General features: G+C 39.6%; 1 pseudogene; it reads right to left on the bottom strand.

Moving 5' to 3' along the window:
- Nucleotides 1-1,245: 1,245 nt before the first annotated feature.
- Nucleotides 1,246-25,098, bottom strand: part of LOC126913117 (ovochymase-2-like) — a 29,623-nt pseudogene continuing 5,770 nt past the window's right edge.

Raw genomic sequence — 25,098 nt, 5'->3', positions numbered from 1 at the left:
GCCGTGAAGAAAACAGCCCCCAAAGGAACAACCCAGTAGCTGGTGCTGTGCTAGTGAAGGACCTTGGCTGATATCACTGTAAATGCTTAAATAAGGCAGAAAAGGCGTGCAACCGTGTGCCCAAGGGAGCTGAGACCCTCTACAGAAACAAAGGAAGGGATGAGATGAATACGTGAGATGCAGACTGTTATTACGAGACATGATTTCACCTACAGGCCTTCCTCTTGCCTCCCAGCAATGGCTTTCTTTCACAGCACTTCATGCATTTCCAAGGGCCAGCAGCATAAAAGCAATCTAAAAAATATATTTAAGCCTGAAACCAAAGAACAGCTGTTTCATTAACAAAAAGAGAAGTGAAAGGAGAAAGAATTGTAGGACAGAGCTCCCCGAGTGTGCCAATTGACTTGTATTGCCAAACAACTTGTATGTTATATATTTAATGCTATCTTGCAGAAGTTCTAGCATCTGACACATTTCAGATGTGCAGTAGTTGACGTAGGACCTGCCACGTGTGCGCTCTCTTCTCCTTCTTAAGAAGTAAATAACTGGGAAATGGTCCCAGGACATGGACACAGCACTCAGTATTAGACATCTTACAGGACCATCTTGCACTAGCACAGGGAGCTTGAAGAAGCTCAGGTGATGGCAGGAAAGATTTTCCTGCCATCTTCCCTTTCTATTGTGGAAAGATCCAGAAGGAAGAAAGACAATGCCCGCTGGGAGTTGCACCACTGTCGTTCTTGTACACCAACAGCTGGACATGCACCCTGAACCCCGATTTATGAAGTGTCAGCTGCACAAGATGAATTCTCTGCATCCTGCAGGTCCTTGGACATCTACATTTCTCCTGTAGAGAACAAATCCCTTCTGTCCATATCAGTGTTTGTCCTTAATCCAAAGACTCTGCAGTTCATCAAAATGCTTACCCCAGCCTTCAATGAGCCTGTACGGGCCAAGTTCCTCAGCTCTCTTGGAACAATGGCCTGAAATCAGAGTGCAAAAAGGTGAGCAAAACAAAAGGGGATTCAGTGTGCTCAGTCCAGCTACGATTCCTTATGGTAGCTGGGACAAGAGCAAGCAGAAACTCATCGTGTGTGTGTGTAGTGACAGTTTAGAGCAGGTATTGGATTCAGTAAGAATGAGTTTAGGGATGACAGCCCTCAGAGCTCATGATTGTGCCATCATTAGACAGCTGGTATGGACACAAAGGCCAAGGATGAGAACAGAGAAATAGCAAGTAGAGTGTTCAGCCACCAACAACTATGTGATATGAGAAGGGATGGGAAAAGATGAAGCTAAATCCTCCAGACAACAGAGCAAGGGAAGGAAGAGGTGCACCAACACTGAGGTTACAAGCAAGGCTTAGAAATGAGAATTTCCATCCTTCTTCTATCAGACACCTGTATTTATCAATAATGCCTCATTCCTCACTCTGCAAATAAACTACCCCTAGTTTATATTCTCAGGTCCTCACCCCAAGAATGTCATTACAGAGACCACCACCGGGAGAGACAGCATTGTGCTGCCAGCTGATTGTTCTAGCGCTTTGTGAGGCAGGGTACGGGAGCCAGCGGCTGCCTGTGGTGTGCAGCCTGCAGAGTCAGAAGGGAGCTTGTACAGCTCCCCACGCAGCCAGAGGCTCGGTGTTGTGCCATGTGTCAATTCCACCCAAGGGGAAAATGGCATTGTCCCACATCAGCTTCAGAAAGCTAAAGCAGGATGCCCTTGTTCCTATCGGTACGATAAGCTACGATACGATGGTGGCATGCAAGGCATGCTTCATCATTTCCATACTTCACTCCCGAGGATGTGCTTCGCTGCCTTTGTCTGGTCCCAGGCTGGCCCCTGCACAGGAACCGCCCCTGGGGAGTTCCTGTGGACCAGCCAAGCCCTTACCCAGCCTCCTCTCTTGCAGCCTCTTCTGCAGGGAGTGGCAGGGGTACGGGACACGAGCGGAGTATGCTGCTGCTGTTGGTCTCACTGGCTGCACTACAGAGGTGCAGCAGCTCTTCTTGCCCCTGTGCCGGGGAACCTCTCTGCTTAACTCCAGCAAAAGGTAAGGAAGGTAGCAGTCTTGGAGAAGCTGCAGAGAACCGTCAGTTTTGGCTGCATCGTGAGGGGTCAAGATGGAGGGCTGTGAGGAAAATGAGGGCAGGGATAGAGCAAGAGAGAGAAGGGTTTGTCCACAGGAAAGCAGATGTTTCAGAGAGAAAGCAACTGAAACTCTTCTTTTTCTCACCAGTAGATGGAGGTCGTACAGGTGGAGAAGACTGCATTGCTCCTAAACTAGAAGGACCAGTACCTTCAGAGTACAAAATGACCATAGCCAACTCAAGTGTCTGGCTACCAACAATCACACCTGAAGAGATGCCACTACCTGGAAAAAAAAAATAAAAAAATTCAAGCAAAGAGCAGCTTTCTGTACTGCCTCTCTCTTTCTGGTTGTCCCCGCTTCAGCCTTGAAAGTCAGCTGATGCTTTAAAGACCTTGGCACACGGGGTAGAATTCAACTGAATAAATCAATTAACAGGTCCACATCTGAGCTACTTGGATTAGACACTCTTTAAAGTTAATGGATAAAGTACAGTTCATCATGCACTAAAACAGAGAGCTAAAATAGGCCAGGTGAGTCATGCCTAAAAATACCTAATCCTCTCCATTAACTAATACGGGAAGCCTGGAGTGCCCAGCTCAGCTGTAGATTTCTGAGATACAAGAAGTGAATCCCAGCTCAGGTTCCTGTCAGTCACTCTCAGTAGCAGGAATGACCCCTTGATCCAGCTGATTTGACCCTCCTCTTCCAACAAGGTTGAAAGATCAGCTGGGAGAAGCACTTGTGTTGTGCTTCTCTGCCTTCCCCTGGCTGAACCCCAGTTACTCGAGTATGAAGCCTGGGAACACACAGGGCAAGGCTGAGCTCCGCAGCACAGCTCCTGTCACTGCTCAGGTTTGTTTGAGCAGATCAGAGGACCCAAACCCAGAGATTTTCAGTCCCAATTCTAGCTGCACCTCCACAGAAGCTGGCAAGGCAGGGGAGAGGAGTGGTACTGAGACAGATGGATGCCTTGTGATTACGTTCTAGGTAGGTGGAGGAGAAGAAAGACGGTCCCTTTGTGCCAGGTCAGGAGGGCTGAAAGATGAAACTGCTTTGCTGTGGCCTGCGGGGATTGTTACTGGCAGCAGACAGCCATCTCTGGGGCTGGGAATCACATAGCACTCTTTGAAAGGAAAGCTCTCATAACTGAGAAGAAAAGACTTAGCCTCACAGGGCCTGACGGTATCAGTGGGAAGACTTGCGTGGTTTTGAAAGCTTAATTCACCTATGTTGTTAGCATCGCCTCCAGAGATGCTGTGGGGGGGAGAAGGGGGAGCAGATTCCTTCCATGCGGAGAGGATGGGAAAACCATTTGGGCAGCACAGCCATAACCAGGAGCCGTACCTGACTTCTGTGTCAATTCCAAACGTAACGGGTTTTCATCAAGTTTTCTTCCCACATTCCTCTAATATCACAGCTTATTTCTCATGATCACTTCTCCTCCGCAACTACACTCGTGAGCAGTGTCACCTAAGCTGCTTTCTCCATGGGAGACCATGGTCTCCAGGATCAGAATACACTGAGTGCTGCTGGAAAAGTGCTTGGTTCACACTCAGAGTGGCCCAGCTAACTCCTTGTCCTCAGGCCCGAGATGCACGATATCCTTGCTGTGCACCAGGATTTTATCTTGGGCTATTATGACCACACCTGATGCCTTAGCTTTCCTTCTCACCGTTCCTAGAAAATTGGCTATGAAGGAATATTTATATGAATATTGACTGCTTGCCTTCCTTTCTGTCCACGTTTCCCTGCTCCCTGTCTCCAGACCATTCCTATCACCCAAGATGTGCTCTGTGGAGCATCTCCCAGATTACTGCTGAACCCAGAAAGCGCTGATGGCTTGCCAGCAGTCCTCTGCTAGCACGCACGAGTGAAGGAACGATGCTCACTGATCAGGCTTGCAAAGCAACAAGAGGTATTTCCACTTTCAAGAACATATACCTAATACAAAGAGTTTAGTCAAAGCTCACTTTGGAGTTATGAATAACTTGCCAGTGCAAAAACAGATGCTTTTTGTATGGCTACCCCAATGTCTGCTGCGCAGATTCTCAGTAATTAGCCCTACAAATACCATCATTAAACTCTGAACTACTATAAAAAAATGTGCAACTGAGCATGCTAATAATAGCACCAAATCATCTTCTTATACTGAATGTTTCTGTACAGATATTCTTTATAACACCTTTGGCACAAATGGGACCTTGCATAATTAAATTTGATTTCACATTCTTACAACTCTAAGCATAACTGGAGATTTCTAATTGGTTACAATAATTCTTTTCAGGAATATGTTCTGTTTAGAATAATCTTGTATTCATCTAGCCAAATGCCACATGTATTTATTATTATTATCTCCTACTGATAGCTTTTTAACTGAGACATTTTGACTGAGATAAATAACTGTATGCCTCCTAACCACAACTCTTTGTGTAGCATTTGCTTTGGGTGGTAAAATAGTATACTAAAAAAAAAAAGGGGGGGGGGGGGGAATTTTATAGAGATAAGATAATCAGTCTGCATTTTTATCTCTACTTAAAATAATAGAATGGGAAATGATCTTCAATATCTAACGTATCCCACCCTCCTCTCCCCCTCCCCACCAGCACTCCTGATATATTGGCCTCAGGAGAACTCCTACTCTTTTAAATGAAGCTTCTTCATCCAGTTGTGCTTCCCGTCTGCTTGAAGACAGCGCACAAGTATGCTACACTTTTCTCTTCCTGGCTACAAGATGCCTATCTGGCTGACATGCCCATGAGCACTCATGCCACTCAGTGAGAGGCAAGTATCCCAAGACCACTAGCATCCATGCCCAAGAAGCCCACCCCTCTATCAGTAAAAGACAGATATTGCAAATGCAACCCTGCTACCTGTGCTCCTGGACCCATGCGGTACCAATTGCAATAGCAATGAGGCAACAAATACCCCTAATTTTTCTGCACAAGTGTCCCCCAGGCTGCAAAGGCCCAGACGTGGTCTGTCACAGAGCATAGTCAAGCAGGATGCAGAGCTTGAACTACGAGTTAAAATGGAAATAGACAAAAAGTGATAAATTCCAGAACAAAACACTGGAACTTATTTACTTCCTACAAAATTAATGAACCTCATGAGCTCACAGGTTGCAAAGCAAATTAAATAAATGTCTTTCCCTTTTAAGTGCTACTGACTTTATGCTTGTTTTCCCTTTAAGTCAATACAGGTACCAATTTGGTGAAATAACGAAGAGAAATGGCAAGACGAACCCATATCAAAATGAGGTCAACATTAAATGAAGGAGTTGGAAGAGGTCAGGGAGTAGTGCATATCTTCCTAACTTCCCTGGCTGGTTTCTCGCAGATGCACTGAACGTACACATGCTGTTTTAGAGCATCTAGACAACTATTCTAGCACCAGTCTGGGGTGAAAACAAAGCACTACCCTCATATGGCTAACTGGGGGAAGAACTGTGCGTGAAGTGGCTTAATGTTAATGAAACTGCCTTCACTCTAGCCAGGCCTTACTTGACCTGATCAGCTTGTCACGAGGGTGACACAGGACAGATTAGCCTTCATGTCTACCTCACAAGTGAGGAAAGGCTAAGGATGCTCTTCCTGAGCAGTCCATCCTGTCAGCTGATCCAAAATTCACATCTGTCAGCTGCTGTGGTCAGCAAACTGCAGGTCCATGGCAGTGCCTGGAAAAGGCCTTGAGAGTGCAGAAATGCTCACAGCTGGAAAAGGAGGAGAGGTGGTGAGGAGGGGAAGGCAAGAAGGAAGGACAAAATCTGAGTGCAGGGCAGTCCCATATCAAAATGCACTTTCTCACGCTCATTCCAGATGATAGGACTCTCTCACTGAGGGCATAACTTCAACTATCTCTTATTGAGGACATCCTCCCTTCTTATACCATTTGCTCTACAGCAGTACTTTTCCACTAAATATTCATTAGTCAAACAACATTGCCCACCAACCGCAAACACCCAGAAACTTCCATGTCTTAACGACTGGAGAACAAGCAGTCCCAGACGGCAAGGAGTCTCCTGAATAACCCTTCTTTGTTCCTTCTAAACACTTTACATTCCTACTGGCCTCATCATTAAGAGTCTGATGTTATCACCAACCATGGAGCTTGTCCATCCCCATGGCCACACTCCAACACAACACACAACAGGACTCTGCACTAAACGTAACCCTAAACGAAATACTAAGCCTAACCCTAATTAGGACCCTATAAAAACAGGTACGTTGTCAGTTTCTCCCATCAAAAAGTGCTCCCAACGGAAGCCTTTGGGTAGACCTGAACTCCCTTTGGGAGCCTTTACACAACCCCACACACAACAGGACTCTGCACTTTCTCTCTTTCCAAACAACCCTAAACATAACTCTAACCCTAACACTAAACATGACCCTAATTAGGACCCTAAAAAACACGGATGTCGCCTGTTTCTCCCTAGCGATCCCGGGGTCTGCAACCCCACCCTGCTGACTCTTGGAACCCTTAATCCCCAGCTCTTCCTGACATGCTGCTGTGGACTTCACCACCCACAGGGTACCACACGCCTTCACCTAGGATTAGGACAGAGGTGGGGTGTACTGCTGAGCACCTCACTTCACTGTGCTCAGGGTACCCTACACCTAAGGGCCCAAACCCCCGAGACTCTCTTCTGCTCATCTATCTTTCGCTTCATCCGTATCTGGCCGCGCCCCTCGCAGGACTACGGAACCGCAGATCGGGACTCCACACTCGCTTCGCACTATAAGTGCGTCTCATTCACACTCCACACGAGAGATGATCTTTGCAAAAACTGAGCTTCACCAAGGTGAAAGCAACTGCTTATGAGAGGATTCTCAGATCCTTTGCCACTTCAAAGGTTTTAGCCTCAGACTTACAATGAATATGGACACATTCCATTCTCCATAAACTGCTAGAGGTTAAAAAAAAAAAAAAGGAAGTTCTAGAACTCTGGTTATTAGTTTCAAAAACCCTGTACTCTTTGCAATTATTTTCCAAGAAGCAGGGTGTAAAACTGACTGACAGTCTGTAAAAATGTCAGTCTACTGCTCTAAGTGACTTAAGAAGATGAAGGAAACAAGCAAAAAATGCCTTCTATTATTCAAAAGCTAAAACATAGAAAGGTTACTATTCATCTTTTTATTTCCTCAGCACATCTTAATGAAAAATCTTGGGAAAACTCAGACTGCAGCCATTAAATATTTGGAGAAAACACCATTTAAGTCCTAGAGGTACTCCACATTCCCATGAAGAAAACATACCTCAGGTTGATATACCTGTTGTAACCTGTATTTCTTCCACAGTCGTATCCATATCTTCAAAAACTTCTTCACTAGTTGAATTCACAGTACCTAAATCTAGCAAATGAAAATAGCAAATGTGTTAGTGGGTTGTCTTGAATGATACTTTTATTTCAAAATTATTTTTATTTCTCTATTATCATTTCTGTAGAAGGAATAGATTTCTACAGCAGGGGCCTGTGTTATTACATCTTCACATGGAACTAAAGTACCATTCAAAATGTACCAAAATACTTTTACACAAAACAAAACCCTGAGGTTTGGGGGGAGATCCATTGTTTCTCTTCACCTGCTCAATAAGTCCTTTGTTCAATGTCTCAATAGGTTCATAAGATTTTTCACTGAAACTACGTATTACGTGAAAATCTCCTAGAACAAAATCATTCTGAATATCCAGATTCAGCATAGAGCCCTTTGTGCTGCCCCAATGAGGCAGTCTCCCAAGTTACTTCTATTACCTGTTACATGTACAAAAGAGATTGTAGCTTTGAATCCTTCAAAGGTCTCTGTTTCATCAGAGTGAAAGACAACAAGCATCAGAGCAGAGGAGCTTAAAACAGGTGCTGGTAGGTCAAATCCAGAAGACTTAGCTAAAGATCAGAAAGCAAATGTTCACAGCAGATTAGAAGGTAGTTTTTCATCCTTATCTCTTTCAACAGTCTGTGCATTCCAGCTGGTACGTAGGAAGGTTAAAAAATAAATAAATAATAAAAAAAGAACTATACACAAGAGAGAAATAGATAACCAGACTGAAACTGAAGGACAATTCTATTGTTCGTGTCAGTCTGTTCAGTAATTATCTCGTAAGAACAAGGAGAATCATGCATTGTTGCTCAAGATAATATTGCAGCACTCAAGCTCTTAGGTTGCCATTACATATAGAACACACTGGAAAATTGGTTTTCTTATTGCTGTTTCAGCACTAATATCTGCCAGTGCTAATCTAGCAACAGCAAGCAACAGCATCAATTATTGTTGAAAAGATTTGATTGGCACAGGTCTTCCTTTCTTTTGATATAAGCCAGGGGAATCTCCAGCAGGGTGGTAAGAATAACATGAATGCACATCTGGAGTGAAGAACAACTGGACTCTGAAACCCGTGGGTTGCTTTCTGTTCCCAATCTGACCAACATAATTACTATAAAAACAAATTATTGTCTTAAATTCTTCTCTTCATTTACATGAATTCAGATTGCATTCCATATAGAACTTAAATACACCAAATAGTTATTGGATGTCTTTTTGCCTCAACACGTGGAACAGAAGAACCAATACATGTAAGTATTTTCAAGGTACTCAGACTGGTACCTACAACATCACCTGAGATTCTAATGTTGAACTTGATTTTACGGTGTAAAACAGGGCTACTGAAATTCATAGGACTCATCCCCAAAATTCATAGGTTCATCCCCAAAATACGTTGAAAATCAAAAGCCAAACCAATTTCCTCCTCTTTTCCCACATCTTCATACACAGTCACAGCATCGTAAGAACAATCTTCACTCTCTTCTACTTCAAAAGATTTGTATGTGAGCTTCACGTTAAAAAAAAACACAAACTTGTTAAATTCACAAATTAAAATTCAATTATGTACAATAACGTCTTTAATAGTCTCAAAGATTCTTTTAGGGTCTGGTTTCTGTGGCATTCAGACCTCTCACAAGTGACATGTCATATTAAATTTGATAGAAAAATGTGTCAAAATAAAATGACACAAGATAAATCAGAAAATCCTATTTTACTATTAACCTAAAGGAGAAATCAAAACCTTTCTGGCTTTTGGGATGGAAAGCAATTTCTCTTAACTGCATCCAGCAGCATTATTCAAGCTTATGTTGCTAGATCTTGTTTGTCCTTAGCTGCACATTTTCCTGTCAACTAAATGCTACCCACTTCCATTCTGTAGACATAAGAAGCACTCATATTATACCTTGATTACACGGTCCTCTGGCGCATAAATAATCCATTGACAGTCTGCCAGATTACTGTACTGTTCTGGATAGTGCATACTTTGTAACACTCCTTCTTCAAAAAGGACAGCTACGAACTCACAGCCAGAATCTGGAAATCCAGAGAAAAACAAAAACAGAGGCACCTCTTAAATCATTTGCAAAAAAATAAAAATAAAATCTGGAAAACCTCTCATGGTGCTTTCACACAATTGAGAAAGAAAACAGGAAAAGAGCAGCAAGCTAAATTCTTCTGCATGAAAAACATGCAAAGAAAATTTTTCATCTGTTCCCAGGTGGAACAGATTCAACCATGACAACAGCACTCCCCCTTTGCTACAGGCAGTGCACTGCAGACTGAGGTGCTTGTGTGCACCTGTGGGGAGAGAGGGACACAGGCATGTCAGAAGAACATTTGCCAGCTTTAGAAATGAAAGTGGAGATATAAAACACAACCATTGGATGTGTCTTCCCAATCCTTGCTATGCAGTGGCAAGGCCCCTCAGAGGGGATTTCTCCCTATACACTCCACAAAGGAGCCCTTACGCTACACAAAGGAAAGAAACTGGTTGGAAAAACTGTAGAAACTGAAACAGGTGTCTGTCTTTAATGGGATTGTCTAGACTCAGTAGATGGCCCTTGCACCTGCTCCCTAGCAATGGTAAACTGCTCTACACAGCAGACCTGAAAGCAATTTTTCACTACATATACCTAAGCATTAGCTGCCTCCCTCAGGGCCCCTACAGGAAAGCATGCTTGGAACTAGCAAAGCACCTTTCATCTGGAAATTTGCCTCATTTTAAACTAATTTTACTAAGTTTTAGAATATTCTGGACGTACGGAAGGAAATGAAATCTTACATGAAGTGGATGGAGAAGAGGCAAAGTAACATGAGGGCTTTTCTTAACAGCATCTATCCTCTCTCTTTCTGACATCCCAGTTTTTCCGCAATGTCACACAGCTGCCTAAGCACACTTACCTCGTTCACTACACCATCCACTTAGAAAAAGTCAAAGGAATTCCCTCTGATTTATGTTCTCCTCCAGTTTATTTTTTCAGGCCACCACCCAAGAGCACAGACAGGTATTTTACTAGACTTAGACTTACTAGGAAGTATATCTGGTGTAAGAGCTTTGTACATCATGGAAAAACCAGTTCCATAATCCTTACTGTCAGAAACAAATTTCAGCCTTATACTATTGGAGCCAATCAAAATAGGTAATGGAAGATCTCCTCCACAGAATTTCCCTGAAACAAGGTATCAGAGAGTAATCACAGTTCAAAGTCTTCAGTCACTTGAGAAAACTTTGATGTATCATTTTTTGTACCTGGCTATAAAAAACTATAGACGAAAAGGAAATTGCCTATCCAATCCCCTCTACTTGCTATTAATCCACTAGCCCAAATAAAAGAAAATAAAAATATTAAAAATAGAATTAAAATATTAAAAATTGAAAATCCCTGACACCATCAATTCACATGCTGACACAGCTGCGTAACAGGTATTCTTCCATTCTTTTCCTCTCACAACCTCTCATCGTTTAGTTTAGATCACGTCACAATGTGTTCATTATGAAAACATGAGTAAAACATCATCAACTGCAATGTCCTCTCTAGGGTTAATTGCCTTTAGAATGAAAGGATATGCTAACAGATTATTTCAAAGAACAAGGGGACAGCAACTCACCAATAAGTCTGTTGTCTATTGAATAGACTGATAAAGAATCATAGTCACAAAATGTTTCTGGCTCTATACTATATCAAAGTGGGAAAAACGAAGCAATATATAATTTCCTTCCGGTACAAGTAGAGTCCATACACACAATCTGGAATGATAGATTTGTTCCTGTTGACAAAACTACAACGAAAAACAACCACACAGGTACCAGGAAGAGTTTCTGGACAAGGTTTCTGTATTGTCTACTCACTGGTGGTTTTGATAGAACTATTTGAGACTTCCAGGACAATGTAATTCTCCTTCACTGTCTGGGAGTTTGCCATCTTGAACACCACAAAATGCTGCATTGCAGAGTAAAAAAAAAATAGGAAGAATACATTTGCAATCATCTGAGAATATTGTGAGACTCAAGACTGCTCAGCAGTACCTTGTTACTGATGGCAGAATGATGCTGGGGCTTTCCTGTCTTCTCTCTTTTATTTAAAATTACAGCAAGCCATTTTTAAAGCACAGAATTTGGAGGCAAAAAACAAGCACTGCCAGTGCCCTATCATATTTTACTGTAAAAATGGCAGTGTTTGCTTTTCACCTTGAATAAACTATTTGCTAAATTAAGATTTTGGTAAAAGTATTTTTCAGGGACAAAAAATGCATATTACAAGACATTCATTGCTGTCCATTTATAATAATGTTCTTAGCTATATTACAGCAGGATACTTCTGTAACAGTACAACATGGTATTGGAAGAAGCAAAAGCTTTTCTGTTGAGATAGCTACTGCTAGAAACTACAACTACTTACAAAAATTGCATCCTCTTGCCTTTCTTTCTCCTTGCCAAGGTAAGCTAGTAAGACATTTATCAACAATTTACAGGAAAAAAAATAATAAGGAGTCATGTACTTTAAAGATTATCTTACCTAAATTGTCCTAGGAAGACCAGTAAAAATTTTCAAAAAGACACAGACAGCACTTAGACACCCAATGCTCATTGGTCTAAACAAGTCTATGCAAACTGACTGCATGCCTAAGTTCATTTGTCATCTGAGAAATTCCTAGATAGTAAAAACTGAAATCCTAAGATCTAGTTCACAGGAGTTACTATTATCCTTATGTGAAGTTGTATCTAGTTGAATTGTGCCTAGAAAGAACATAAACATGACAGAATCAAAATAAAACTTCAATTGTAAAACAAATTATATTCAGATATGCTGGTTTTAGTTATTTTTGGTTTTGATTTTTTTTTTACATTTCATTCACAGAAATGGACATCAGACAAGTAGATTCATCATAAACTACTCAGAAGTACTATCAATGTATCTCATACTTCCTGTTTAGAATCTATATTGTTATACAGAATCAACCTCACTAACTGGATTTATTGCATTGGTTGAGGCTCTGTTCTATATTTTACCCATTAATCCTATTTACATTTCAATAAAAATATTGCTTTTCATACGTAGCTGTCTTAAGGGAAATTCCTTTTTGAAGTCACCAGCACATAAGCAGTATCCTACATAAGTTTTTTTTTTTTTTTTTTTTTACTAAGCTGAAGAAAAAAGTGTATTTTTAAAGTATGCATTTTAAAGTGCATTGATGAGTCATGCTATAAATATGTTTCTTCCTTCACGGATTATATATCAGACTATTCAGGGAGAAGGCTGGTTATGCTCTAACAGATAAAAGATTCTGAAAAAATACTGTACTCACGTGTAGAACTTTTCATTTTCAGGTCTAATAAGGGAGGAAGGGGGTGAAAAAAAGAAGCATATATTACTGTAGTTTTGTATTCACAACATACACTCTATTTTTAACAGTGTGAAATAGTAAGTTTATACAGCTAGCACTGGCGCAAATTTGAATGCTTCCTGGGGACATAGTGCCTACAGTAAACTAGGCTTGAAACTAAAACAAAATTGCAAGTTCAGGCAATGCTAATTTCAGAATAAACAATTCTAGAGCAACCACTGTTAGAATTAACCACACATTGATAGGCCACTGCTCAATCTGAGCAGCACTCTCTTCGTGCATACGGGTTGAGTAGATATGATACATTTCAGGGAAGGATAACAGAATCCAACTGCTTGCATCACATCAGGGACACAGAGACGTTGAACCTGACAGCAGTTAAGGTCCAGATTCTTTGCATCAGTGCAACAATGTAAAAGAGTGGCAAGTGAAGCTAGGAAATTGTTTTTTTTTCTCACCTTTTTTTTTTAAACCATTGACTAACAAAACCTCTCAAACACACCTCCTCAGTTTTCCAATTCTCCACATACATTTTAATACAATCTCCTTTATCTTTTAAAGAACATAGCTCAAAATGGAAGAAAATATTAATTCAGACTCTTAATGCTCTGAGTGAAGTTAACACCTAGACATAATGTTATTTATATCTCCAGCTGCATGACTTTGGAAGTGATTGATAATTTTCATGCTGCTCTGCTGTACAGAGGACATGTAGCCTTTTCGGCAGAGTAAGCAGAAATGCTTCTGAGACCATGACTTTTCCCCATACAGTCAAATGGCCAATAAACACATTTTAGCTGAGGAAAATGATAAGCAACTTCAAAGAGGTGCATATGGAATTTCAGACACTTTCAACTGGTTAAATTTCCACTTAAAACCAAAAATACCAGGCTAACTGGCTAGCTAGATAAAAGGACTACCCTTAAAGGTAATATACGAATAAGTAATAACAAATAAATAAATACATATATCATCCAGGTAGAAGACAAAGTGGAAGAGAAACAATCGTTTACAATAATCTCAATTTGGTTTTGGCAATTACCAATCAGTACCATCTACTCAAAGGCATTGTGAAAAGCTATAATACTTTGACAGGAATAAAGGGATAATATTAGTACGGTATCTTGAAAAAGATAAATGAAATGTTGTTATGAGACAGAAGAGTTGTCACAAGTGAGAGAGAAATTACTGTGGAGACTTAATACCAGCACTCACATTTTCTTGAATCCAGGAAAGCACTGCACTGAGGTCTGTGAATATTCCTGGTGATCCTCTTTCATAGAATTTCTTCTTCTCATTACCTATCCAGCCACGAGCACATCCCATCCCTCAGGAGATCACACCAGCGAGAATCCAGGCACCGTGCTTACGTCGGCACAAAAGAGGGCCCCCTGAGTCTCCCTGTAAGAATCCCCAGAACCCACAGCTTACAAAAGTGCATGCATACCAACCACTGAGCAAGCCTCTAAGAGTTTATTGAGTTGCCTTTTTTTTAATCATAGTAATAAACCTGCCACAAAACGGAATAGTCATTTCAAAAAAAAAAAAGGCAAAAAAAGAAAAAAAGACATCATATTTAGTCAGGATTTTGAAGAGGGGGAGAGATTAATTCACTCTGAAGTGCATATCTGCTGTGTTTCAGCATGAAAAAGGGAGTGAAGAGCTTTTCTTTTTCTTTTTTTTTTTTAATTTTACATGACAAGCAACAATCAATTTTATCTCACTTCATTCCAAGGCAAAACTTTCTAACTTCCTCCATACTATGTTAGCAGCATTCACTAATCAATGTTTATCAAGTTTTCTAAAGTTAGAAAGCTCTATGCATTACTGCACTGGGATACACTGTGAAATTGCTGTCAGACACTTATCATACAATTCACACAATAATTAAAATAGAATCATGTAATTAATTGCATTCCTCCATACAGAACTTTTCCAAGAATTCACATGTCAAAATAAATACACCCCAAATATCACAATGTGCAGTGTATTTATTCACTTAGATGCACAGAGCCTTGAGCTTCAGAGAAATACTTGTAAGTAGACAAGGCCCTCTGTTCAGCTGACCTGACAGGCATCTTTTCCTCCATCTGGAAATCCAGCACACATTATAGTGTCCTTGGATGGGTTTCTTTAAAGATGACAAAGCTCTTGAACATTCCTTCCTATTCAGAATTGGTAGATTGACTTCATATAAAACTTGAGGGAGTACTCCATCTGAAACACAAAAAAAAAAATGTTCGTAAGAAATGCTAAGAGATGAACTTAATGTCACTGCTAATATACACAAAGAAAAACACATTGGAAACTTGTTCTGGGCCATTTTATGTTTACAAGTGTGTTTTGATAAACATCCAGTTTTGCATACATAAGCAATTTTACTTGAATAAACTTCAAAGTGTCTCCAACATGAAATACGGTCCATGCACTCTAGTGATCCATCTTGAGGTAATTCACAGGTAGACATAAAAGCTAGCAAAGATCCCATTTTGAGATTACAATTCTTATGACCAGTTTATCATTTCTTCTGGGTTGTCTATAGCCTATGCAAAGAAGCTCTTAGCTTCAGAAATAAGCTAACACTGCATGTTGGGACAGACATAATTTTCAAGTAAATATCTGAAACCAAACAATATGGTAAGAGAATGTTTGCTCATCTGAAAATAACTACCTGCTACACAAAGTTGCTATACAAGTCCTTGCCCATTGGCAAGAGAAGGATGAACGAAGGAAGCAAAGACTGACACAGCCAGTGTCAATGAAACTAGAATGTCTAAGAACAATTCCAGTGACTTACTCTCAGTTAAACGTCCCCAGCCGCAAGTAGTACAGATATATCCTGCTTCAAACTTTTCACCTGGATCAGGAAGACATGCTGGCAAAACTGACGAACCTGCCACACATGGACATGAAGTTTCTTGATAAATATTTGAAAAAGCATCAACGAAAAAGTGCTTTATTTTTCATCTAGTTCTTTAAAACTAATTATTTTTGGGTGTCTGAAATATTAATCAGGCATTTGACAATTTATCCTTGCTTTTCTTCTTCACATTTCCCATATTTAACTATGGTCTTACTGAAGTTGAAGGCTCTAGCTTCAGAAGGGCAACGTCATAGTTCATCGGCCTTCTGGGGTCAAAGGTTGGATGCTTAATGACATATTTAACGGGGAGTGTCTGCTCTCCATTCTCTCTGATCCTCAAATCATGCTCTCCTGCAGTGACACTCAAATACTCGAGTATGTTCTGGCAGAAGAGTAAAATAATTCAGCTATAGAATCTTCAAAACGAAAGTAAAAATGTAGTTGTTTTAAACAGAGAAGTTATTACTACTGATACTTAATACCTTTCATCTTCAGATTTTAAAGCATTTAAGATCTACAGTCAATATGCATGCCCTACAGTAGAAATTGAGAGATAAAAGGACCGAGAGAAATACATTTTGCTACACTCCTGACTGTGTTTAAGTGGTTGCTAAAGAACCAGCTCCTATTCTTGTGTTTAAAAATGTTTGATCACACTGCATTTTCAGAGGATGGAAAATTCGAGTATAGGGAAGTACAAAAAAAATAATACCACTTCTCTAGCATTCTCTGTTTATGTCTTAAAACGTAGTGAATCCTGCTTCGGGGTTCCTAGTACCAAATCAAAATGTACAGCAAGGAAACCAACCAAAAAAAAAAAAACAATCATGATGAACTTGCTATTCTGCTTCAGATTTATCACCAACTTGATGAATTACTTTTGTGTCAGGAGGCTTTATGCTGATTCAGGTACTGCCAGTCCTTCTGTAGTTAATAAAAACTCTCCAGTTATTATTGGCTAATTTAACCAAGATGTGGTCATATACTACTTCTGATACAGATCAAATGTAAAATTCTAAGTGATCCGTTAGTACAAAGATTCAGTATTAACTGCCAGGGAATTAGAATGTAGAATCTCAGAATCTCTGTGAAGCCACAACAGAATCAGGACTGAAACCTTGTGTTTTGTTTTTGTTTTTCAACTAAGGCTGAATGTCATTAATGTCTTCAGCATGCAAGAAATCAGTACTGTGTCCATTCACCATTTAATTGCACCTATGGTGCTAGATGCTACCTGATAATTATAATTAGGTTATATCTATATTAGATTTTTACCTACTCTTCCAAAATCAGTCTTCATCTCACTTGTAAGGCTATTTATTCTTAGTTTTGAAACATTCAAAGGTTTTTTTTTTCTCCCCTCTTGTTAAAACATGGAAAATATTGGTTACACATTAAAGAGCAGTACCTGGAAGTAATCTCCAAAGAAAGATGCAGCACACACACTTTCATAATCAATGTTTTTCTGCACCTGCAATCTGCTCCTGAAATATCACATCCATACCTGTCTAAGATACAGTGAGCTGCTGTGACCACCCACTGAGCAGAAACAATGGTGCCTCCACAGAAATGCTTCTGCCTTCGTTTCAAGGAAACCTGTGTCACATAAAGACTTTGCAGATTCACATAGCTAAGGTACATGCTGCACTTCAAGCAAAGATGCTTTCACAGTACTCCTACTTTCCTTGAGACTAAGATGCTAAACCTTGCTGTTTTCCTTGTCTATGACTTGGTACTAGGTAGAAGCATCATACATAAAAATGCCAATTCACAGACTTATTCAGCATGCTGTAAAGGCTACTGGCTAGTCGAATTTTTCCTTTGTAGATCACTGGGAGCACCGCAGAGCCCTTGACATCTATTCCATAACCTTTATTCAGTTTGTAAGCTTAAATCACCAAGCACCATGAGGTACCCTATCTTCCAAAGTGCAAATCCGTGATGCCTGACGATGGTTATGGGTGTTGGGGTATCCTATTTCTGAGCAGTTTTGCCCATGCATCTTTACATAGACTAATCTAAAGATGCTCTTTCAGAATTAATGATAAACAATATGCAAAGGTTTCCTAGAGAGCAGGACAGATTCATGTCCTCTCAGCCTGCTTCACTGCTTTTCATAAATGCAGGGTGGAGCTCCACAATATGTCATTAAGTGTCAGTAAGCACAAAGTATACCAGTTTTCTTTTGTCATTTATATGAATATGAAGAAAGCAAGGACTTTGTTCTGAAGATAAAACCACATTTGCTTGTGCAAACCTGCCATGGATGTGAGCCTTGTTTCACCTGGCTCCCCCCAACAATCCAAGTGAAAAGGTTAAGGTAACTCCATGGATTTGTCTCATGAACTTTCTGCCCACACTTAGGATCTGAGGGACAGAAGGGGAAAAAGAAGGAACGATTTATTTTGGGTTGATGCTTTTCTACTTTTCAGCAGCATAAAATTGGAAGGCATGGCCTGGCACAGAGGCACTAATGTACAATGTGTACATTTTGTACACAAATGTACAATCGTACACTAATTACATTTGTGTACAATTACACAAATTAGTAAATCTAATGAAGAAAATGGAACAACTGCAATCATTAATTGTGCCAAAAAGAAGTATGCTCTGGATTGTAAGATATAAGACAATGTAAGAGAAGACTCACTGTAATTTGTTTGCAGCCCATGGGTAACATGCTAAACCAGGACCTTCAATTAACTTACTGCTTAATTTGAGAGTATTTAATTTTATTTAATTAGTTATAAATGCACATTTATTTAATTTTATTCATTTCTGAATCATCAAGGAATCTGACAAAAGCTGCATAAGAAATTAATTATTAAAAATTAAACCTTTCAGGTTACAGACTTGGATCTGGACAAAAGCAAACAATCAAAACCAGACAAGTTAGTCTAATGCTACCTTGTGCCCTAGATTCTACAAGCTCGCTAGGGTTAAAACCCACTGGATGAAAAACTAACCACAGCTTCTTTATTTCAGCATTATAATCCTTGCTTTTCACTGTGTATTAACAAAAAGTTTTAGTACTTAGAAAACTCTTTAGTTAGATGTGAAATTTTGATCCTACCTTTCTGAAGAAGGAATGGTACAGCATGAAACTCTGTAACACAAACTATCCCCATCAGGAGTAACGCAGCTTACCAGGGGCAATGTGCATCTTGAGGTGCTAAGTGATGAAGTGAAAACAAGAAGAGTTTTTATAGAGAAAAAGAAGCCCAACTACTACACCGCAGGAGAACAACAACTAATTGAAGTAGAAGTTACTCATTAATCTAGACATAGAGCACTTAACTGTACAAATAACTTTTCCAAATTTACCGGAGCATGATTCTTTTATAATTCAATACTGGGTATTTGCTGTGAAATAGTAGCTGAAATCCCCCCAGCACTTGTTTTTTTCAAGCAAAATGACAGAACCAGAAGTTACCATTGCACGCTCTTCTATCAACACTTACCCAGGCTAATTTGCACACAGAACACACCTGAATAAAATATCAGTTGCTATTTGCACTGACAATTTCTACAGCTCTTGAACAGGCAATACTTTGTATTTCCTTTATATTTTATATTTAGCCAGTTTCAAAGACCTCAGAAACATACCAAGAGATTTCACTTTGTCGACAGTATGCTGTGTTGTATGAGACAAAGATAGCTCCCTGTGTCAAAGCATCATTTTTCCAAAGGACTGGTGTGTTTACATCCCATTTTTAAAAGCAATTAAGGAGGACAGGGCTCAGCTTTTTAAAAATATTTCAGCTTTACCACAGTCAGCAGCACCAGTCACTTTGGTGGCTAAGCTCCATTTTAAAAAGCAATTTAAGTGTGAGTCTCTTAGAAGGATATTTGAATCCTAAATAAAGAACACATTAGCAGCTAAATTAAGAGATTTCACAAAACAGAAACCGTAAGTTAAATTACCCTGTGAATTCATCACTTAAAACTTTTGTCTCATCAGTTTTAGCAGGTACTGCCTCAGAAATGACTGAATGAAGTGGTAATTACCATCAAAATATTATCCAAACAATCTAAATCCATATGAAATATATAAGCACCAAGAAAGACATTAAAGACATCGAGAGAATCAGTAGAACTAACTCTAGATGACAGAAGCAATAAGTTTCATTTGTACCAGAAAGGGAAAAGGATATTTATACCTTGGAACAAATGAAATACTTATACAAGACAGGGAAAAGGATAGTTTTTTTTTTTTTCCCTTGTTTTAACTGGTTGAGATCCTCAGCTTTCCCTGTCTTTGTAAAAAATAATTCAATATTTCCACCTTAAACTATCCCACAAGAAACATAATTTTTACATGGGAGATGCATTAAACTTTGAAGACAGAGAGATAGGAGGTGAACAATACATGCATGCTAATATGAGTTTCAATTTTGAACAGTTTCATAGACATAACCTATTAAAAAAATCTATTTTTTCAAGATGCCAACAGGAAAAAGCAAATATATCTGCTTTTAAAATAACTTGCAACAGTAATGAAACAGCTTCTCTTTTTGTGGTTATCATCCCAATGGAGAAGACTTATGTTTTTTTGACTCTGCTCTGTCTCCCAAAGAAAACTATCTTATACCCAACCCTTCAGCCCCAGTCTACTGAATGTATTCTATTATTTGACCAAGGATTTCACAATGCCTCCTACCCCCAAATCCTGTACCAGTAAACATCCCAACAATCATTTATGTATTTATTCAGTTCTAGGGTTTTGTTGTTCTTCTCCTCTGCCAGTCAGAGGAAACAGAAACAAGCTTTTACCCTAACTATGCAATTTCATAACAAGCAATTGAATACAAACCCTGTCGTGGAAACTGTTGCTTCTTCTGTTATCAATATACAGAACTTCTTAAGATTGCTGTTTTTCTACTGGTTACGCAGCAATCCCTAATTCTGCAACTTCTGAAACCTGCATCACCAACATCGTTCCAAACAGACAGGACGAGCTGTAATCAAAAACTTTCAAGGCTGCTTTCTATCATTAATTCCTTTGTGACAAAACAAAAGTCCCAATCCCCAAAATCAGTTCTGTGTACTGTTGAGCTCTCTGGTTATCCACCACAATGACATCTCTTGGAATGATGCCATCCAACAGGATGATATAAAAAAAAAGAAGAAAATCTCAGCATTTTTAAGTGACACTGTGCAAACATTACCTGTCACATTACCGATGAGAAATAGAAACATCCAGCCACTGGCAAACAGAGAAAAACAATCAGCTCATTTCAAATTTATGACAGTGAGGCAACACTTACTATGCAGCAGCCAAAAAGGTCAGAAAGAAAAAGCACAGAATGGCATGTTCTGTACAACCTGCCCTTCGTCTGGGATGCTCTTCTTTTGCTGTACATTTGATTTACAAATATTTTATGCTCCATAGGATACAGCTTAATGCTGTAGAAATGTATATAGCTACTTCTTCCTATTAGGTTATTAAAAAAAAAAAAAAAGTACAAATAAGTTTAAGACTGGAAGAAGGCAAAGAATATAGACAACATTCATCACCAGAACCTTCCAGAATGGTTGCTCAGTTCTTCTGGTCTGGGGGGGGCGGTTGGGGCTGGTGGCAGGGAATGCAGGCTGCTGTTCAGTTAAGGTCAGTGGACCACTGACACGACCAGACTGAAAAATGCAAATACATAAATAAAATTCAGAAATTTTCTATTCTGGCTAGAAAAGTTGTTTCATGTTGTTCCATCCATCCAAGAAGAAAGGTGGAAAATAACAGTGACAATGTGAAGTTTAAGAGAAGAAGAGAGAGAGAAGGAGTGAAGGATGGAGGATGAGGATGGTAACATAAGCAGCAAATGCTGGTTAGTAATTAACCTCTTAGAAGATCACTAGGAAAGAGATATTTAAATAGGGGATTTGTTTTGTTTTGTTTTGGAAACACTGGCTTGTGCTTTTAAGGGTCACCGATCATCTGAACTGTTTGCAAGGTCACTGCTTGAAAACTGGAAAACTTGTTCGATAAAATTAACAATTCTGTATTTTGAAAATGATATGGTTTAAATATTAAACTTCATAAACGTTATCATTCGTGTATTACATTTATGAATCCAGTAGTTCTTAAATGAAAACAGAACCAAATGTTTTAATTAATGTTTAATAGGAAATAAATGTATTTCAACTTTCCATACTCTTTTTCAGCAATTTTAGCCTACTGTAATTCCAATTACTTGATTCAAATCATGCTTCACTCTGATGTAACAACAAAATCAAGTTTAACTCTCATTATTCCATTATTGCCTAACATTTTCCCAAAGTTAAAGTAATTTAGATGCATATAAAAGACACCGCATGTAACCAGCACAAAAACAGTCACTTCATTTTTAATGTGCATAAAAACAAACAAACCACACACACAAACCCCCACACATGAATGGTTAACTTTTTGTTCACTTTTTTTCAGACAAAACCTTCATCTTACTTCAGAGAGCAATGTATTGAAAAGCTGAAGGAGCTCCCTCCTTGAAATCACCCATTCCTAGAGTCAAAACGTTCAGTAATTCATCTACTCACAAACACCTTTTCTCCTCTGCCTCCGCAAATTATGTCTCATCTCAGAGCAGAACCATGCTACTCTGCCATGTTATTATACTTCAGCTGGGATTTACATGGCTGGGATTCGTGTACTTTTAGACCAGCAGAGATCATTCAATAAATTCGTTTGACCTCCTGCATACTGCAAACCACAGAGTTTCACCTCAACATTCCCACATCAATCCTGCAGCTCCTAGTTCAGCTATTTCATGGTTTATGATTACAGCTAAGCTTGGCAAACATTGCTGAAAAGATCTACAAACTAAAATTTTGCCAAATAATGCTCATAATGCTATCAACTCATTTTCCAGAGAGATTCATACCCATGTTTTTTCAGTTAGAACATTTTTAGGAAGCCAGATTTTGACTGAAAACTTATCAAAGAAATATTTATAAAAAATGGCCAGAGATAAAAGTGTTCAGCAAGGACCATTCTGAATCTATTAACAAAAACAGTGCTGGTGGTGGATTGCTACTCTACCAAGGACAAACTGTTAAAAACACACAAGGTAAATTCTTCACAAGTGGTAAGTATGTTCCCATTGCGCTTGTAGGTTCACAGCTGCTTTAAACCAACCCAAGTTCAGGCTGCTACCAAAAAAGACAGCTGTGCCAATCTCCAAAAAAAGCCTCTGTTGCTACCATTCCCCTTGCGCTAGCCCCGGTTCTGGTCAGGCTGGGGTGGAGAGCTGAATACTCTTCTTTTTTAATGTAGCTGGATTGGCTTCTTGATTAAAGCTGTTACTCAAGAATTGCGTTGGCGTTGGCACAAGCATTCAAAGGAGGAGGAATGAATGCATGCATTAAACAGATCAGTTCATTCTTTTTGATTGCAACCTCCATAATTAAGAATACCTAAACCAACCATGAAACTGAAGCCAGACTGGACTTTAGACATGATATTGTCCTAAAACCAGACTTAGAGTTTTCAGTTCTGTTCTAAGCTTTGCCACGACCTCCCATCTGGTTCTGGTTAGCAAACACATCTGAGCTGAACATTCGGCGATATTTAACTCAACTACCACGCTCTGGGAACTAAAAAGTTCTTTAACTAAAAAGTTCTTTTTCTTAGAGCGTGAAGATTCCTGAAAGGACAAAGCATCCTAATAAATTTTTAGCAGCGTAACAAAAGTTAAAGGGCACGGTCACCCCGTATCTCCATAGCTCCAACAGGATAGTTGCTACCACCCCTGCACAGCTTACACTCACTCCTCATCCTCCCAAGTATTAGTCAGCCCAGTATATCAAATTCCCTTAGGTACAGACGACTTTCTAAGACTTTGTGCTTTCATCATTTCCTCCCCCACTACCACTGTGCTCCCATTACAGCCTTAAGCACAACTGAAAGGGCCAGCGTTCTTGCCTCACAGAGACATTTACTTATGTTTTATTGCTTCTAATTAACTAAGGCAAGGACTCGGAGGGAGCAGTAAAACAAGAAAGGCTGGCTTTTGATAGTGTTTTTACTTTAACTTGCTACATCCTTCTAAATTCTTAAGTTGACCTGTCAAGGCACAAAACAAAGCACACAATAGCAAGAATGTTCAAATGAGTGCTTGGTGGAATAAAAACCCACAGAAGTGCCCCAAAACTTTCTTTCCTCGGAACACTTTAGTCTTTATTTCAAACTTCTGGATATGCATCAAAATCTATTTGAGTTTCCTGTGCAAAGGAAAAGTGCAACTTCAAAAGAAAACGCATTAAGCTCTTTTTCATTATGCAAAGCAAAGCAGAATAGTTGCTATACTAGCCAAAAGTGACTGGAAACCAAAAGAAACAACACCTGCTAGCATTTTCCCACTTTTCACAGTAGCTCTGTTATTCCTGCTCTCAGAACTCAGCAGTATATGAGCATCCTAGATGCACGCTCAGTTACTTGTATCTGTAATGGATAATGCCGTGAAATACATTTTCCCTCTGTAGCTAAGCCTTCTAACTGATGATGATTTTACCCTTCAGAGTAAACAAGATCAAAACCAATCAAGATGAACGACGTCAACAAATGCAAAAACACACTGCAGACTATAAAAAGCATGACATGTTAAGAAAGAGGCCAAAGCTTTCCTTGGATAAAGTCCAGCCTTAGACCTGAGCATAACTGATTAATTGGTAAAGGACAAATGAAGAAAGAGAAAGGGAACAAAATTGGGCTTAGCTTAAGTATTTGGCCAGAGTATCTCAAAACGTTTCATAAGAGAAGATGAATGCTGCCCTTTTTTAGCTGAGGAAAGACTGCCATATCTACTAAGGAAATCAGTGCTGGTCAGAAGTACCCTAGTTGCTTAGCTCCCAGACATATAGTATCTCCTCAGGAATGCATTGTTACTAATGAAATACGTAGTCCAAGAACAAGCGTAGGAACAGTAAAGCATTACTTTCATGCAACTGTACTACCGTATGCTGAGCTAACATAGTAGTTTTTACTGTTTTTTTTGGTTGGTTGGTTGGTTGGTTTCTTCCTCCTCTGCAGGCATCTAGAACTTATACTTAGCACCCTCTCACATCCAGAAGAACAAAGCCTGAAACGCAATGAACCTGAGCTCACGAGGCCTTGTACCACAGTTATTATGAGCACAAAGGGCACGGGGCATCTCCCCACTCAGCAGGCATCTCAACTACGAAAGATAAATGGTTGACACTGAAGAAACAGGCCCTCCGTTCCCACCAGCTGTCTCAGTCTGCGGTTTTGCACACATACAACAGAGCGAGGCCTAAAAGGAGAACACCTCTCATTAAATTGCACACCTCTGATTAAATTGATGCATGACAGACACACATCATCCAAAATAAAGCCAACAAATAACTTGATTTTCAGAGACCATAGTGAACACACATTCTAATGTCTGATTTTAACACTTGGGAAAAGCAGTTACAGCATTACAGTGCTAAGAAATATGCTCAAAATACATGACTGTTCCATC

Source organism: Cygnus atratus, chromosome 3 (assembly GCF_013377495.2).
Source record: "Cygnus atratus isolate AKBS03 ecotype Queensland, Australia chromosome 3, CAtr_DNAZoo_HiC_assembly, whole genome shotgun sequence".
Taxonomy (NCBI): Eukaryota; Metazoa; Chordata; class Aves; order Anseriformes; family Anatidae; genus Cygnus; species Cygnus atratus.
This window is presented reverse-complemented; position numbering and strand designations above follow the sequence as displayed.